Source organism: Rattus rattus, chromosome 1 (genome assembly GCF_011064425.1).
Source record: "Rattus rattus isolate New Zealand chromosome 1, Rrattus_CSIRO_v1, whole genome shotgun sequence".
Taxonomy (NCBI): Eukaryota; Metazoa; Chordata; class Mammalia; order Rodentia; family Muridae; genus Rattus; species Rattus rattus.
The window spans coordinates 177,919,674-177,938,755 of record NC_046154.1 but is presented as its reverse complement, the minus strand read 5'-3'; positions in this window follow the sequence as shown (position 1 = coordinate 177,938,755).

Below are 19,082 nucleotides of genomic sequence, written 5' to 3'. Positions count from 1 at the left end.
CCTTCCTTTGTGTCGATGTGTGTGTGTGTGTGTGTGTGTGTGTGTGTGTGTGTGTTGCTAACAAAAAGCTCAAAATAACACATATAGCCCAGACATCCATGTTTAATTTCTTTCAGGCAGAACAATTCTAGGAGTTAAGAGAATAAATGCTATTTTAATAAACAGATGGAAAATAAATCCTAGCAATAGATTAGAGGTTATCACATTGGCTGGCCACGGAGGGCTCCCTTGACTTTTGACTTGAAATCTGACTTATATGAAGGTGTCAGTAGGTCTTGGGAGAAGTGTTTCTTAGGCAGAGTCAATGTTAAGCCCAAAACCCTCACGTGGGACACAAGTTTGGAGGATTCGAGTCACGAAGGGACTTCACCATGAGAAAGACACAGCCAGGCCACTCATCTCATTGCTGCCAGAGGTCAAATTCACTGGTTTATTTTTTCCTTTTCAACTTCTGTTAAGACTGAATGAGGTCACTAAGGTTCCAGAAGAAAAATTACAGGGATTTTGAATGCTGTAACTGTGGTAACTTGAATGATTCACATCTTACTGAAGTTTCCTCATCTGTAAAATGGAACAATAGTAGTAATTGTCTCATAGGGTCATTACAAAAATCAAACACAGAAGAATATGTACCTATGTCCTAAGTGGTCAATACGTTAGCTCTTCCACATATGTGCATATGTTCGTATCATCAGAGGATAGGTTCTTCATTTGTTTCTGTTGTTGTTTGTGTGTGTGTGTGTGTGTGTGTGTGTGTGTGTGTGTGTGTGTGTTTTGCTTTTAAATAAGGTTTCTCTGTGTAGTCTTGACTTCCCTGGAGCTCATTCTGCAAACTAGGTTGGCCTTGAACTCAGGCATCTACCTGTCTCTGACTCCCTAGTGCTGGGATTAGGGTGTGAGCTACCTGGCCTGAAAGATAGGTTCTTATTCCTCAACTTAACTATATGCATTTATCTGTAGGCTATCATAGGTGTGTGATGTCAGTTTCATCAAATACTGTTTTAAAACCATCCATGTGTTAAATATTTCTGCTTTTGAAATTAAATCATCATCTTTTTTTGTGGGTAAAAACAAGAGTTCATTAATACAAATAAAATTTTCACAGTATGAAAAAGAATACAAAGTAAGACAAAGTACATTAAAAGTATATGCACCTAATCATAAATTAAATCATCTTTACCTATTAGTTAATACATACTTTTTGTTTTGTTGTTGTTTTTAGAAAAAATGGGTTTATTGAGTATACTATAAAGGGCAATAGATTAGACAGTAGAAGCAATCCAATTATTTTACTGAGAGTTCAGTAATGAAACAAATATCATATAAGTCACCTTGCATCATTTTATTAGACAAATGAGAAGGCAAAAAGCAGTTTATAGGAAGCAGAAGAGGTAGTAGGGAAGAAAGGAAGGAAGGAAGGGAGGAAGGAACAAGGTCCTCTCATTACTTTTTTTTTTCACTTTGTATTCTCTTGGCAACAGGATTCTCTGAGTTAACATTTCTTGGTTTTGGGTGAGTGTAGGTTTATAGGATTTATGATATAATTATTTTCCATAGGCCAAATATATTGTTATGGATCTTTCTTTCATTATTTAACAGCTTATGACATATGTATTTTATTATATATTGCTTTAAATCATTTTAAAAATAGTTTAGGTTTAAATTAAATAAAAATATAAAGCATTGTTTCTATGAGAAAATGCATTCCAAGTTCCACAGAACCAAGTTATAAAAGAATTTTTGGAATACAGCCCATTTATAAATTCAGGAATTTCTCATATATTTTGGGGAGTGGGAATTCTTAAATATCTCATTAAACGTTCTCCTTGGAGAACATATTTCCTAAAAGGAAGGGTAAAATTTAGGACTGTTTATTTTTGACAGAGTCTCACTCTAGTCCAGGCAAACTTGGAACTCGTTATATAATCCAGAATTTGCAGCAATCCTCCTGTCTCAGTCTCTTCCCATGTGCTGGGATTATAAGCCTAAGCCATGATGCCTAATAAGAATTAACGTCTAGATAGCATGGTCAGAGAAAAATGTAGTATGAGATTTTCTTTGTGTAGGAAGTGCTATTTGCTGAAGGTTAACTAGAAGCCAGTGTTTCATTAAACCCGAAGGACGATGTTTTCAGAACTTCTTCCTTTAATTCCCTTTGAAGGCCTATTTTGTACTCTAGTTATGGATAAGAAAACTAACTGAGGTATCTGCAGATGAAGAACAATGATGCTGGAGTTGCATAGTCCAGAGCGTTCTGTAATAAACCTGTTATAGGGTGAGAATTGGATCCCGAAAGTATTGGGAACCATTGAAGCAGGGATACGACAGGATCATATTTATTTGATAGAACAGCCTGTGCATATGTTTGAGAGATACAGCAAATGAAGGCAAGGGAAACTACAGTTAATAGCACAAAATAAGGAATATTTTTTGGGAGTAAACAGAACTTTTAGAGAGTCTGGGGAAATGGGGGGGAAAAAGCAAAAAAGATTGAAAGAATTTGACAGTATTTGTTCCAAGTTGGGCAATGGAGTAAATGTGTTCACAGAGGAGGGGTTAGTGTTATGAGAGTTGGTGTGAGCTAACAAGTCAGTGGGTTGAAGCCGAGACGCTGGTGAAGTAACTGAATCACTTGTAGGTTTATTGCTCTAAAGCTCAAGATTAAAGACACGTTTGGGAGACTGTTAGGCTATTGGTCATCACCGAAGGCATGGATAGAGATAAGATTCTCTACAGGTGTGCATGTGGAAAAAGACGGTGGACAATAGGGAGTTGGGGGAATAATTGCTTTAAGTGAGACAATAGTGGGAGGGAAATGATGTAAGCAAGACTGAGCAAATGGGAAAAAATATCAAAGGATTGAGGTGTTGGAAGGGGAAAGTTTGCAGGAGTGAACTTCAGTATAGACTGCTGAAGGTCGCAAGAAGGTCAGAGAGTATGCAGAATAAACACATCACTTTAGGATATTAAATCGGTGTATGGCATCAGGAACTCTCAGGAACAAGTGTAGCAGAACAGAAATAAAAACCGAGTCACGGCACAAAAAATGAACGAGGGGTAAAGACCTGGGCACAATGAGTTTTGACTCTGAATTCTGAAGGGAAGGAACAAGAATGGCTGTTGTAGGGGACCTCAGAGAGGAGTCAGAGTTGTTTTCATGTTGAGCACTGTGACTACGATTTCATCACAAGCAGCTCCACAACCGAACAGTCGATATTAGATGACAAAATGTCCCCGATGTGCAAGGGGAGACAGGGCTCAGCATAGAGAGTCTCCTAGGCAGCAGGTTTGGTATCTTTCCATTGTAACTGTGTTGAAACTCTAGACAACCCCATAACAATAGGGTAACTTATATGTGTCCTTCATCAATTAGTAATCTTCATTTATTACCAATGGGAGCGTACGAAATGATTAATTTTCATTATGCTCTCAGAAAGAATAATGTCAATAGTCGTGGCCTTAATAACGTCTCCAGAGTTCCATTTCTCCTTTACTCATTCCTCAGATTTTATGGCTCATTAGAACATGCTCTCCGTTAATTGAACCAAAATTATGCTTACCGTCAGGGATATGATGATAAACCAAACCCAGTACCTGCCCTTGAGACACTCTAGTTTCATACAGGGCCCATTAGGAATGAATCTCAAAGTCCTTTTTGTCATTTCTGCCAATAACAAAACAGCCTGCATCCTGGGAGGTGAATAGTGACACAAACCTCCCTCCATCTTCCCTGTGCTCTGATGATATCTCAAAGCCAACGTCAGCTTCTCTTGGCATAGACTTTAAGTATTAGCTTCATGCGACAGTCCTATGAGTTCCTCTTGTGGAACTAAATCTAGTTACAGAGAGACACACAGGGAGAAAGCTTCTGGTTTAGCTTTCTGTCTCTGAGTAATAAGATACCAGAGAGAAAAAAATCAACTTAAAAGGAAAAAGGTTGCTGCATCGTATGTGTACCGGTGGTTCAAAGAGTCTTTAACTCTACTGTGCCAGCCCTGGGATGGTACATCCTTGGGAGCATGTGGTGGAAGAGTGTTACTTCATATGCAGTCCGACAGCAAAGCAAGAAACAGCAAGTGACAGGGTCCCAGGATATTCTCCAGACCAATGCTTCTCAACATTCCTAACGCTCTGATCCTTTAATATAGCCCCTTGTGTCTTGAGGACTCCCAACCATAAAATTAATTTTGTTACTACTTCGTAACCATGATTTTGCTACTGTTATGAATCACGGTAAATAATTTTGGACATTTGCCAAACTGGTAGCAACTCACAGGTTAAGAAGCACTGCTCTGTAGCCGTGCCCCGATAACCCAACTCTTCCCCAGTCTACAACTCTTAGCTGAGGATGCTGGGGATAAAGAAGTTATGCAACGCTTTTTAAATTTATCTCAAAATATGTTACGTTGGGGAAAAGCACAGTGTTTGGGACTTGGAACATCTGGGGCCATCGATCGCGTAGATCACTAGCTAAGAACAGAGCATTTAACGGCTTTTACCAGATGAAGACAGCACCCACCCTGCCTATTAGTTAGGTTCTAAGCTTTGATTTGTGTTACTGCCGTTAGCAACCCAATAAAGGAGCGGATCGATTGAAACGTGAATCCGTTGCTTTGAGACAGCGTCTTCTATCCTGTGCAGCAGAAGGCAGCCCAAGTTACTCATGGTTTGCTTCAGAATTCAGACCCTTGCCTCACCAGAGGCTTGGTCTGATTCAGAAGCACCTTTCCTTGCAGAGCGTCCTCTGTGTTCCCATCCAGGGTCGCGTCAGAGCACAACTGTGGTGGTGCGGCTGACTGATGCTTGGGCTGCTCACTAAGGAAGGTAACAGTAGCACGGTAGTCATGATCCCTATGTAGTCGTCACAACAAATCTCAGCCCAGAGAAGAGGCATGTGTCTGACCCCTCTGGGAGCCACTGTGTGAACTTAGCATTAGTAGAAAGAACTATTCCTCACATTATTACGATTCAAGACTATTGTTTGAGGGTACAAGACATTGTCAAAGTTAAGGGTTCTGATTGGCCTTGGGGAGCAGAAAAGAAGTCCAAGGGATGTGAAATCAGACTTTCTTGTAGTAAATTAGCACTCAACAATCTTGTTCATTGTCAGCCGAGAAGGAGTCATTCCCCCACTGATAGATCAGTTACGACACTAAATCCCTTTGCTACCCTGGTTCCTCTTGCAATGGCCATTAATGATTGACACCAGTGGTGATCTGAGTTATACATTACTCAGTAATTAAACTTTTCCTTTGCCCTGAATTCTGTGACTTAGAACGTATTACTCAGCTTTTTCCTCGTCTCCATTGTTTGAATCCCGAAAGGACAATAAGAACATTCTGAGTATTTGGAAAGAGTGTAGATTCAACACTGAGTAACTTGGCATTGCCTTTGTGTTAGTAAGGTACCCAGCAAAAAGTAGCCAGCACTATATATCTAGTGAACAATAGTGTTTGTTCCAAGCTTATCGATAGAAAGTCTTTAGGCAGTCATATATGTCAAATAATACATACGTTCATCAATTTAATCTTGACATTTTGTGCCTTCTGAACAGGTCCATCTTTTCTGTTAAGATTGAACCAACGACATATAAACATTTACTGAGAAAATATAATCCACAACACCCAATTTCTACAGCATTAAATGATAATCGTCCATGTATTCACACATGACTGATTTTCTGATGCCTTACTTAGGTTTACGGCTCATGTAAATACTTACCAAGTGTCTACAACCCTTGATAGCTTTATGCTTTATCCTCTCGATGTCTAAAGTTATGTTCCCATCGACAGGGATGAGGTATCTCATCAGACACAAGCTATTTGGGCCACGTCTGCTCTTAGGCATGGCAGGAGAGGTAAAGTGTACCTCTGGAATGCAGAACTTCAATTTGAGCCTGGGCAACTTCCTTCAACCCTGAGAGCATCAATTTCTTCATCTGGAAACTATGAATTATTTGCACCCCCTTGTAAGATTGAAGGAGATAATACATGTACGCAGATTAGTGGAGTGCACTTGTGGGCGAGCCTACTATGGTTAGGACTTAGCGATAGAGAAGACAGAGTTCACATGGCTTTGCCAAAATAGACTACTTGTATTGGTATCTAAGTTAAATCAGTGTTTTTGTTTTTGTTTTTTCAATTGCTAATCAATGATGTCCGTGCTCACGTGCCTCCCTTGGGAATCTGCCTCCGTTGGGAATGGTTGACCCTGACAGGAGATGTTTTGGGTTCTAATTTGCTGGAATGGAGCAAGGATGCTATTACTGGAGCATTTATGTATGAACATCCTGCAATGCTCAAGACACATCTGCTTCCCCACCCCAGCTTTCATTGAGCTTCCTGGTTCAAAATGCTAATAGAGTTGAAGTTGACCAGTCCTCGCTGACAAACCAGTTTGTCAAGAACCTGTGACTCTTCAGTCCCAGGTACAACACCATCACCTTCCGGGGCGGAGCTGTACCCAGTTCCCATTGCATGGCTGCACACATTAGTTTGCTTCATTCTAAAGATTCCTTAAGAGAAGGCTGGATTGGTATCTCCCTCCCCATCTGCCCTCCCTTTTTTTGCAGAGGAGGAGGAGGAGAGGAGTTAGGCTGAGAGGTTGACTTCCTCCCTGTAACACAGATTGTAATTAAACCCAGATGTTCCCCACGTACAGTGCTTCTGCCACTCTCGTGTGCCCCGTGGTGTGTTTCTGTGGGAGAACGCAGGAGGCATTTTAGACACGGTTCCTCCCCACAGATTCTTACTCAGCTGTTAGAGATCACACCCGTGGACGGTTATTTATACCTATTGGGCTGTAATACATGTGCGACGATCCCGCCCCTCCCCAGTGCTGCAGAACGTGGCTTTGCAGCTAAACTGAAACCTGAGGATTTCTCTGTCTCCTGAATCTTCGGCAACATAAATGTAGTAACCAGCCTGCAAAACAAGGGTGCTACCCTTTCTTTACAATCTGTCCTTTCAGAACATATGTCATCATGTTCCCTCTCCCCCTCCGGTCCTCCTACATAGCCCAGATGGTGCCAGCCCTGCTCCTTCAAACTTCTGCTTTCCTCTCCTTCCATTTCATGCCCATCCACTTCTGAGTAATTGAGTGTGAGGGGCTGAGGTTTAGTGATAGGATATTTGACCTGAAGTCCAGATGTCAAAAATGTACCAAAATGCAACCGTTTTTCCCACGTGAACTCTGTTCCCCTCAGATTAGTGGCTATCAGCGTGTCAGCATCTGCAGTTAGTTCGAGGAGTTCTGGGAAGCACTGACTTTTAATTCAGATCTTATGAAAGTCGAGAGAATGTATTTTAGGGGGAAAAAATTGACAGGAAATGCCTAGTCACTGCAAAGCTGCCTGATATCCCTGAAGAGCAATGTACTTCCCTCCTTGTGCGTGCTGGGTTTATGCTGTCAAATTACTTTGATATTATTTTGACAAATGAGTAAACCTGATTCAAGCTGATGCTCAGTCACAAAGAAGTTTTAATACCTAAACTATTAAAAAAAAAAAAACACCAAAAAACCTCAGCCCAAACGCCAGGTAATCATCTTTTCCACAGAGGAAATAAACAGATTTATGAATAAGTGAATATTTATTAACAAAAACTTATCAAAAGACTTTTAGAAAACTTTATAAGCTTTCTGATGTCATTAAATTTGCTCTGCCATTTTTATACAAATACATGTAATCAGCAGCACAATTGTTATCAAATGTTATGCGGTTATATGCATTTATCATTGCTCTATCATTTATCTATCATCTATCATAATATACCTATACCTATCTATAGATGGATGATTATCTATCTATCATTATCTATCACGTTTCTCATCAGCTAGTAGCACCAAATTCTCTAATTGAGCCTTGCTTTGTTCCCATGTTTATTCCACTGTGGAACGAGACCTTATAGAAAACTATGGGGAATTCAGTGGTGCTTCACAGAGGAACAACTTGGAAAGCTATAGACCCACACTGGCTTTCTTCCTGCCTAAGGACATGGAGGGAAGTGGAGTGTAAAACAGAATCTTTCTTGATTTATTTTTACTTGGGCTGCTTTGGAAGTTACTCAAAACTTATATCCTCCATAAAAGACAGAACTGAAAGCAGTAAAAGATGCAGCTTAGGCAGACACTACCAGCGGGTACTGTCATTTTCCTGAGTCCATCCCCCAGCCCTTGGAGTGGGCTGTTGAACCTAATTCAAAGCACATCCTATAATGACATCTTAGTGTCACCAATGCTTCCACAGGATACACAGGGTGCCTCTGGCCTGTCCATCTTCTATGATGTCATCCACCTGCTCAAATCACTCTCATGCCTTCCCAGGGTTTCTATGGGACTGAATCCTTGACGTGTTTTATGGAGCCCTCCGAGTTTTCTGTCTCACTCTCCTCTCTGTGGACACAGGTAACTGTGTGCAGGCAAATGGCCCATCAAAACTCTGTGCAATGACTAGTCTGTCTAGGGCACAGGGCTTAGCACAAGTTGTTGCTTTGAAGGCTTGAATATCATCGAGGAAGGTGGGTCTTTCACCTGATAGGCTGAAGAGAACAAGTTTGGCAGCCTCGTTGGCCACTCTGAGAAACCAAAGCTTTCTAGGGGACTCCCTTAAACATTACGACCTCATTTTTTGGTAGAACGAATTGTGTTGGAGGACCTTAATTTTTATGGATGTAAAGAAAGCCACTTTCTGGGCTGGAGAGATGGCTCAGAGGTTAAGAGCGCTGACTGCTCTTCCAGAGGTCCTGAGTTCAATTCCCAGCAACCACATGGTGGCTCACAACCATCTGTAATGAGATCTTGTGCTCTCTTCTGGCCTGCAGGCATGCATGCAGGGAGAACACTGTAAATAATAAATAATCTTTAAAAAAAAAAAAAAAAAAAGAAAGCCACTTTCTAGCATTTAACATTTGGGTCGAGATAATGGCACGCCAATATAAGGAATTAAAAAATTTTTTCTTTATGACTTCCTTGTGGCTTTGAGTTCATTGACTGAATAAATGTTTATCAAGAATCTACCAAGGTCCAACATTATAATTAGTTATGATTCACTTTTCCTGGAGTGTGAGATCCTACGATAGACTATTGGGAAATAGAAAATTGTAAATTATGTGTTAAGAGAGTCAGGGACAAGATGTTGAATTAAAGACAAGCAAGGAGAGTTCCCAGTCTGAATAAACTGGAGCCAAATGATATTTAATAAGCTGAGGAGAAATCAAAGGGTAAACAGCCATTCAAAGGAGGAAAGGTGAGCCTTCCAGGAAGAGACAATACCAAGAGGCTGAAATACAGTTGTAGAGCTTAGAGATTGTGTGGACTGAGGAGGAGGAAACATGAGAGGGGAATGTGAGGGCAAATATAGAACTTGCTGGAACCATAAGTTCTGTTAAATTGTTGAGATCTTGTTCCTATGTTATAACATGATTCCACTGATTATTTTTACAGGAATTACCTGACACACCAATACATATTCCCCTGTGTGTCTTTGGTTCCTAAGTCTTAAAAAAAAATACTTACACTGCATTGAGAATGCTTAGAATGAATCTTTTCTGTGGAGCATGTACAAAAACGCACATGAATTTCAAGTGAGCCATTTTATCTTTTGCTTCACTGGAGGAAATCAAAGGAGAAAGAAGTGCCACTCGAATGGGTCTTCCAGGAAAAACTTAACATTTTAAATCTTCCAGGTTTCGATAGCTACCGAGAATTTCAAAGTGGGATTTTGACTTCCAGAAAAGTGTTTCTAAGCAAGGTTTGGTTAAGCAGCCTGAGAACTGCATCTCATTTGAGCCACCCATCGATTTTAGCCTTCAGCATGTGTCATGGTCTATGTAGAAAACAATTTCGGGAAGCTGTATCGTACGTCATGGAGGCTGCATCCTTCCCAAGCCAGCCTCCCAGATAAGGCTTGTGGGGGCGAGAGGGTGCTGCCTCCCATTATGCACCAGGCACAGTGTGATTTTTGACAAGAGGGAAGATTCTAAGCACAAGTTGTTGAGGGAAAGTTCCAAATAATTTGAAAAATATGTGTGAAAATGTTCTTTCCTTACCTGTAACTCCACTTAAGACATCCACTGCCCATTCTTTTAACTGAGTAAACACCTAAGAGCAAGAATCCTAGCACGAAATAGTAAACCTGGTACAAGACTGAAGGTGGGTTGAAAAGTAAAAGCGGCTTTGACAAATTAAAAACGCATTTACCTAAGTCCAGAGTGTATTGGCTATAGAGGGGAAAGGCAAAGACTCCAGGCTGTCACTGAGATGAATAAAGTTTATATAAACTCTTGTGTTTAAGGCTGTATTAGCCAAATCTATAACAAGGTCATGAAATCAAATGGAAAACAACAACAATAACAACAACAACAAACAATGGATCTGATACTCTTCTATACATTCTCTTAGAATTATTTTCTTTCTTCTTCCAAAATGGATCTATTTTGTACCAATACAACTTCTTCTACCAGTAAGTTCCCCCTACTGAAACTATAATGAAGAGTGAAGTTGGTGCATGTTGTCCTTTGTGCGAGTTATATAATAGGCCTACTAGGTCGCTGTGAAGCCATACTTAGCTAATTGTAAAGAGGCCACCTCCTTGAAGAACACATGTTTGTGTCTCATATAACTAATTAATGAAGACTGGAATAATTGATGGTGAATGTAACTGAAGTCTGCTGGTAGACACTGAAGTTGACCTTCTCTCCGCCATTGGTACTTCATCAGTCATACCAAGGCAAGATAGTATGATGAAACAGCAGCTCTGTCCAATCCCAACAGTGTACATTCCATATGGCTAACACCTCAAAAGGTTATGGTAGGTGACTGAAACTGCGAGCCATTGAAAACCATTCTTTATAGCTTCAGATCACAGAGGTCCATTTCCATGAGTTATAAGGTGCTAATATGAGTCTGAGCTCAGTTTATTCACTTGTAAGTGGGGGAAGCTTTGCACCCCCTTAAACGCAACAAGACAGAACTGCACTGATCGCCTTTCGCACGATGTGAAAGCCAAGCCAGTGGTAAGGCTGCCTGCAGCAGTGCAGTCAGTCACACCAGTTGGCTAGCCGGGCCTGTGGGCGTCTGTGTGACGACAGTTCTGAGTAAGCGGATTTTTTAATAAAGTTGGCGAGAGGAGAGGAAGACAAAAATAAGGGGGGAAAAAGGTAATGATAAAACATGTTATGAGTTATGGGCCTGACTATAGAAAGTAATAAAGTTGAGTTAGCAGGGAAGCGAGAAGGGAAGGTGACCCCCACCGCCATCACAGGATTTCATAAGCATGATATTACAGTTTCTGTTTTGAAAACAATCAGAGATCAGAGATGGCTAGCTCCAATCCCTTGACCTCAGGTCAAGTGGTCTTGAGTGAAAGAAAAGTAGTTTTCCCTTCTATATTTAAAACCTTCCCTTCTTAGTTTAATCCTCTCCTTCCTTTGTGTCTGCCTTATCCCCCTTCTCCTCCCCTTCCTTCTATCCTTCCTTCTCTTCTCCCTTTTCTTTCTCTCCCTCCCCTTCCTCCATTTTCCTTCCTGTCTTCCCTCCTGCCTATCTGCCTCCGTTCCTCCTTCTCATCCCACCCTCTCCCTGGCTTCTCTCCTAACTCTCTTCCCTTCCTGTCTTCTCCTTTTCTCTTTTCACAGGGGCTCCCTATGTAGCCCAGGCTGTCCTCAAACTGCTAATCTAGCGCATATTCTGCACTATAAACATATCTGGTTTCCCTAACTTCACATAGAACAACTCTAACTTATAAATATGTAGTTACTTGAGGTCACAGAACCTTTAGGTAGAGACCAGCCTGCGGCTAGCAAATCCAAGCGTCATCACTCAGATCACATCACACATGATATTAAAGCTCTTCTATTTAGAAGTACAACATTAACTCTGGTTTTTCCGAGTTGCTCTTTTCTTTAGTAAAACCTCATCAACTTATGTAAATACGGTTTCCGAAGAGATCTTCCACATCGCCTTTGTGATGTGCTGCTTTGTTACAAATCTCATTTTGAGCTACTGTGTGTTTTTCCGTCTGAGGAAAATGGAATGGCTGTAGGTGACATCAATCTTTCTGGTCTTTTGTCTTCGTCTTGATGAGGGGCGAGGGGAGAGCTCTGTGCGTCTCTGCAGCTGTCTTTTATTTCAGTACGAAGATAATGGATAGCCTTTCGGAAGGGTCTGACTTCCATTTTTTGAAAATGGATCCGAATGGGAGTCAAGGAGCTGGTGCATCAGTTATTCACGGGATGCACAGGCCTGCAACAATAGCCCCCTTATTGAGAAGGGCTAAGCTCACCTGCAACGTTTTCTATCTATGACTGTGGCTGTGGCAAAGGCAAGTGCCGCTAAATAAATGCTGTTCAAACGGAAACACTTTAACCAACATTACAGAGAAATGCAGAAGCTTGAATAGTCTGGAATTTTCTTTTTACAGGGAAACTAGTATGCAAAATGAAGATTTTTTTTTTTAACTTAAAAAAATTCTATAACAGAAAAATTTAGTAGGGGGAAACCAGAAGGTATTTTAAGTTATTCTCCTTCTTTGGTGAAGTTTTAAAAAAAGGGTAAAGGTAAAATACAGCACTGAAGGCTAATGTTCTTTTACTTGAGAATCTGAGGCTTAGGTAATTCGCATGGCGTTCTGCTGTTTGGTTGTTCTCAACCCCTGGTTTAATGATGGGGGAAATTCAAAGTTCATCCATTCCTGCTGACTTTGAGTTACCTATGGTTTCCAGGACTAAGAACAAGGAACACAAAACAGAGCTGTGTTCCATGTCATGGCACATGAACCACCTGTTCATTTATTTTTTTTCCAGATCAGTTTACATAGTGTAACTCTACCTTTATTTTATCTACTCTTCAACTTAATTCACCCAACAGCAAAGGATCTAACTGGTAACATTGTCTTGATGACAGATAAGACAGGGTCACATGGCAGGGACGGGGGCTTCATTCTCCTTTTAAAAAGAAACTTCTTAAACCAGACACCAATCCCAAGTCCTTGCTGTACATTACAAACCTAAGGTACAGTTTGTAGCTCGCTGATGGCAAAAAAGAAATTATTTCTATGTTTTCTTAGAAATATTTCCTCCTGTAAGATAAAGACAACTTTATGTGTTGACAAGTTGTCCTGTGGACTGGATCTTATAATCCTACCAATTATTTTCCTAGTCATCAGACATTCAGGTAGTGGAGGACAGGACCCTAAGGGTTGGTGTCTGTGACAGCGAGGGGCAGAGGAGGCGCTGCCTGCCTTCAAAGCAAGAGATTTGCAAGCCTTCCACTTCTCAGTATCTTTGTGAATGAGGTAAGCAGTTATGCAAGCTTTGTGTTCCCTTTGTGCCTTCCTGTGTCTAAGGTACGACTGCTGATCATGATTATCCTTGAGTATACAATGGTAACTGTGAATGTGAAATGTCTAATTAAGGCTTCCCAAGAGGGTCTATATCTAGTTCTGCATTTTACATGATGTCTTAATGAGAAAGAGGACCCCATTATTCCATAATATCCCTTTTATTGTGACTGTTAGGATGGCTTTGTCTATAGATGTATAGGCGAAGGGGTGTTTCTTGCTATGCACATACATGAGGGTGCTTTCCCTGTCCCTACATAACCCAAGAGTTTGGGCAAGCACTGTCAGTAGGTCAGTTCAGGTGTCTTGCTCTTGTACTTAATGGCTGCCTGTCTCTAGGTTGCTTTCTAAGGAGGAGCTGGCAAGTACCAAGAGATATGTAGATATAACAGCTTTGTTTTCGAGGATGAGCAGGCATCATCTACATAAGGAGAAGATGTTATAGACAACACAGGAATGCCTTGTTTAGATGTATAAATATCTGGCAGTGTGTTTAGTTGAAAGGGAGAATCAGCACACAGCCAGTTTCTGGGTGACATTCTACAACTCATTGAGATAAAGTGAACATTGGGTGTCGTGTGAAACATCTAGGTAACAACAGATTCTGTGCCTTGATAAAGGTGACTCAATATTTTTTTTGCATCTCATGCCTGTACCATTAATGAGAGTAAACAATTCTCTAGAATATTTCTAGCTGTTAAATGTGAATCATCGCTTCCCTTTGCATCATGGCTCTCAGAGAGACATGGTAGAAGGAGCAGGCAGGTATAACACTTCTCTCTTCTCAGTAAAGCTGCTGAGTAAAGCATGGCTGAGGCTGTTTCCTCATACAGTTCCCACAGTTGCTATACAATTAATTAATATCAGTATATACCATTAATTTTAGAATATGGTATTGACATATTCCCCTCAATTCCTGTTATAAGAGTTGTTCTGTCTTATTTGCTCTGTTGCTTAGACTTAAAGGGACATCAAGGATAAATAATGACAGTAACTGTATCACTCTTTATGTAATGGAGGGGTTAATTTCCTCATTTTTATAAAAGCAATCGGATGATGCAGACGGTGGCATATCAGTCATGGGATGAGCTGTTGGAGTCACAAGAGCATGTTAAAGCCATAGTTCACATGATCCTACCTAAAATGGTTTTTATTGTTGTTATTTTTCTTTCTTTCTGGTCTGTTGTATTGGCACCAATATTGTAAATATATTTGACAGCAATGGAATGATTTTTTTTTTTTTTGGTTAGGAGGCAACCTGCGCTCACTGATGCAATGTATCCAGTGGTGGAATTAGGTTCACCTGGATTTGGGCCATAGCTCCCCAATTTCTTAGCCATGGTGTTTGTCATATATTAAATCACTCTTGAATCACAGTGTAGTATTTATAGAAGATGTAAGGGTCTTATGACAGAGCCCTGCCAAAGGAAGTATTCAGTTAATAATGCCTATTGCTTTTTTTAATGTAATTATTCATCAAAACATAAACTAGGTAATACTGGTAAAACTTGAAAGCGGGTATTCTAAGCAATCCTCCAAGGTATAGAAGAGATAATAATGGACATTTTGGGTAGAGTACTCAAAGGATAAACATGCTGAGAAAGAAATTAGGGAAAGAACACCTTTCACAATAGTCACAAATAATATAAAATATCTTGGTGTGACTCTAACCAAGCAAATGAAAGATCTGTATGACAAGAACTTTAAGTTTCTGAAGAAAGAAATTGAAGAAAATCTCAGAAGATGGAAAGATCTCCCATGCTCATGGATTGGCAAGATTAATATAATAAAAATGGTCATCTTGCTGAAAGCAATCTACAGATTCAATGCAATCCCCATCAGAATTCCAACTCAGTTCTTCAGGGAGTTAGGAAGAGCAATTTACAAATTCATTTGGAATAACAAAAAACCCAAGATAGCTAAAACTATCCTCAACAATAAAAGAACTTTTGGGGGAATCACCATCCCTGAGCTCAAGCTGTATTACAGAGGAATAGTGACAAAAAACTGTATAGTATTGGTACAGAGGCAGGCAGGTAGATCAATGAAATAGAATTGAAGACCTAGAAATGAACTTACACAGGTATGGTCACTTGATCTTTGACAAAGGAGATAAAAACCATCCAGTTTCAACAAATGGTGCTGGTTCAATTGGAAGTCAGCATGTAGAAGAATGCAAACCAATCCATGCTTATCTCCTTGCACAAAGCTCAAGTCCAAGTGGATCAAGGACCTCCACATAAAACCAGATACACTGAATCTAATAGAAGAAGAAGTGGGGAAGAGTCTCAAACACATGGACACAGGGGAAATTTTCCTGAATAAAATACCAATGGCTTATTCTCTAAGATCAAGAATTGACATATGCACCTTATAAAACTGCAAAGCTTCTGTAAGGCAAAGGACACTGTCCTTAGGACAAAACAAAAACCAACAGATTGGAAAAAGATCTTTACCAATTCTACATCTGATAGAGGGCTAATATCCAATATATACAAAGAACTCAAAGAGTTAGACTCCAGAGACTCAAATAACCCTATTAAAAATGGGGTACAGAACTAAACAAAGAATTCTCAGCTGAGAAATATCGAATGGCCAAGAAGCACCTAAAGAAGTGTTCAACATCCTTAGTCATCAGGGAAATGCACATCAAAATGACCCAGAGAGTTCACCCCACACCAGTCAGAATGGCTAAGATAAAAACTCAGGTGACAGCAAGGATGCTTACAAGATGTGGAGGAAGAGGAACACTCCTCCATTGTTGGTGGGATTGCAAACTGGTACAACCACTCTGGAAATCAGTCTGGAGATTCCTCAGAAAATTGGACATAGTACTTACTACCTGAGGACCCCAGCTATACCACTCCTGGGCATATATACCCAGAAGATGCGCCAACATATAAAAAGGACACATGCTCCACTATGTTCATCGCAGCCTTATTTATAATAGCCAGAAGCTGGAAAGAACCCAGATGCCCTTCAAAAGAGGAATGGATACAAAAAATGTGGTACATTTACACAATGGAGTACTACTCAGCTATTAAAAACAATGACTTCATGAAATTCTAATCAAATAGATGGAATTAGAAAATATCCTGAGTAAGGTAACCCAGTCACAAAAGAACACTCATGATATGTACTCACTGATTAGCCAAAAAACTCAGAATAGCCAAGATACAATTCACTGACCATGTGAAGCTTAAGAAGGAAGACCAAAATTTGGATACTTCAGTCCTTGTTAGGAGGGGGAACAAAATACTCATGGGAGTAAGAGGGTGGGAAGGACTTGGGAGAAAGAGAGAAGGGGGAGGAGGAAAAAAGAGGGACAGGTTCAGGTATGGGAGGAGACAGGGATGATATATAGAGGGTCCGGAATTTGAACAGAGGTGTGTAACAATGGGGGATGGGGAACTAGGAGTGGCCACCAGCAAGTCCCAGATGCCAGGAAAGCAAGAGGTTCCCAGGACCCAAAGGGCATGAGATTAGCTGAAATCCCAAAGGAAGGGGAGGGAGAACCTGTAGAGACCATATTTAGAAGTTAGGCAAGGCCCCCAGCTGGTGGATGGGACCACCCACTCATCTCCAAATTTTTAACCCGAATGGTTCCTGTCTAAAGAAAAAAAGGACAAAGTATGGAGTAGAATCTGAAGGAAAGGCCATCCAGAGACTGCACCACCTGAGGATCCTTCCCATATACAGACATCAAACCCAGACACTATTTCAAGTCAAGTGAAGAAGTGCTTGCTGACAGGAACCTGTGTAACTGTCTCCTGAGAGTCTCTGCCAGAGCCTGACAAACACAGAAGCAGTTAGACTGTATTGCTAATGTACTGTATACATAAATGAATTTTATTAGCTTTAGAATAAAAAAGTGTTGCCCAAGTATTGTTTTCTGACTGCTATTGAAATGCTTCACTTCAGCTTGGTTGTTATGGATTAATTTGTTGTGAAAGGGGATCAACTGAAAACAAACCAACATTTGTAACGTATTCTATAAGGAAAATTCATTCTGACTTTCAGACAAGTAAACTACAAGGGAAGCTCTAGAAAGTAGCATATTTGCAAACCAGTGGACAGAGTTACCTGTGAAAGTCAGTTCCTGAACTTTCAGAATGTTGAGACATTAGAACATTTATTAATTATAAATAACTAACCATGTTGTATTTGTCAATTTGGATTATTAACATATCAACTCTAAGTATACAATATATCAGCAATACAGTCTAACTATTTACCATTATATAGCCTATAATCACAAAAGATCAGGAGAGTTTCTTAATTTATTTTGGATGAATTTAATTATGAAGAAGACTTGAGGGAACCTCTGTGGAGATCTTCAATAGAGAATTCTAAGCCTTTCAATGATCTTGAAGGTTCAGTTCAATATATGCTTTTGAGTGGAACCTGCCCTCATTGAGACTTGGTACTACATGTTTTTCTGAACACAAAGTTGAATAAAAGTGTGGGGTTGACTGAAGTTCAGGAATGACACACAGGCTTAGCATGTTCTAGAATTACCTGGGGAAGAGACTTATCGAGAGAGGGATTGTTCAGATCATGTTGCCCTCTCTGCATGGTTTCGGAGCTTTGTCTTGATAACCTTAGTCAATAGGGAAGATTCAACCTGCTAGTGGACAGTACCATTCTGGGGTTATATCCTGACCTGAATAAAATAAAAGGAGAAAGTGAGCTGAATGCAAACATTAATTCATTCCTTCCCTCTCTACTTTTGACCTCCCACCATGATGGATTCTAACCTGTAACTGTGAGTTCAAATCAGACCTTTCTCCCTTAAGTTGTTTTTGTCAGTGTTTCTACCACAGCAGCAGGAAATGAAACCAAATCAGCACAGGTGAAGTCATGGGTTTGATTCCTAGCAACAAAACACAAAAGAACAAAGAAAATAGTATCATTGTTATACTTGCCAATGAAGATCAGGCCCAGCTTCAGATCACAGGGAAATCCAAACAACCACAGGATAAACAGTAGAGAATTACATTGCCCTGTTGAGGAAGGATGGAGTAAGGTAATGTAGGGTCACTGAGGTTCATCTCTCTGCCTTTCTGGTGTCTGTAGCTTCTGTTTCAAGATCACCTGATGACCCATTAAAGGTTCTGCAGCTGTGGCCATTCTTTTTGCATCTAAAACAGCAGAAGGCAGAGAGTAGAAGGATGGATACTGGTGTGTGGTGTGTGTGTGGTGTGTGTGTGTGTGTGTGTGTGTGTGTGGTGTGTGTGTGTGTGTGTGGTGTGTGTGTGTGTGTGTGGTGTGTGTGTGTGTGTGTGTGTGTGGTGTGTGTGTGTGTGTGGTGTGTGTGTGTGTGTGTGTGTGTGTGTGTGGTGTGTGTGTGTGTGTGTGTGGTGTGTGTGTGTGTGTGTGTGTGTGGTGTGTGTGTGTGTGTGTGTGTGGTGTGTGTGTGTGTGGTGTGTGTGTGTGTGTGTGTGTGTGTGGTGTGTGGTGTGTGTGTGTGTGTGTGTGTGTGTGTGTGTGTGTGTGTGTGTGTGTGGTGTGTGTGTGTGTGTGTGTGTGTGTGTGTGTGTGTGTGTGTGTGTGTGTGTGTGTGTGTGTGTGTGTGTGTGTGTGTGTGTGTGTGTGTGGTGTGTGTGTGTGTGTGTGTGTGTGTGTGTGGTGTGTGTGTGTGGTGTGTGTGTGTGTGGGGGTGTGTGTGTGTGTGTTTGTGTGTGTGGGTGTGTGTGTGAGTGTGTGTGTGTGTGTGTGGGGTGTGTGTATGTGTGTGTGTGTGTGT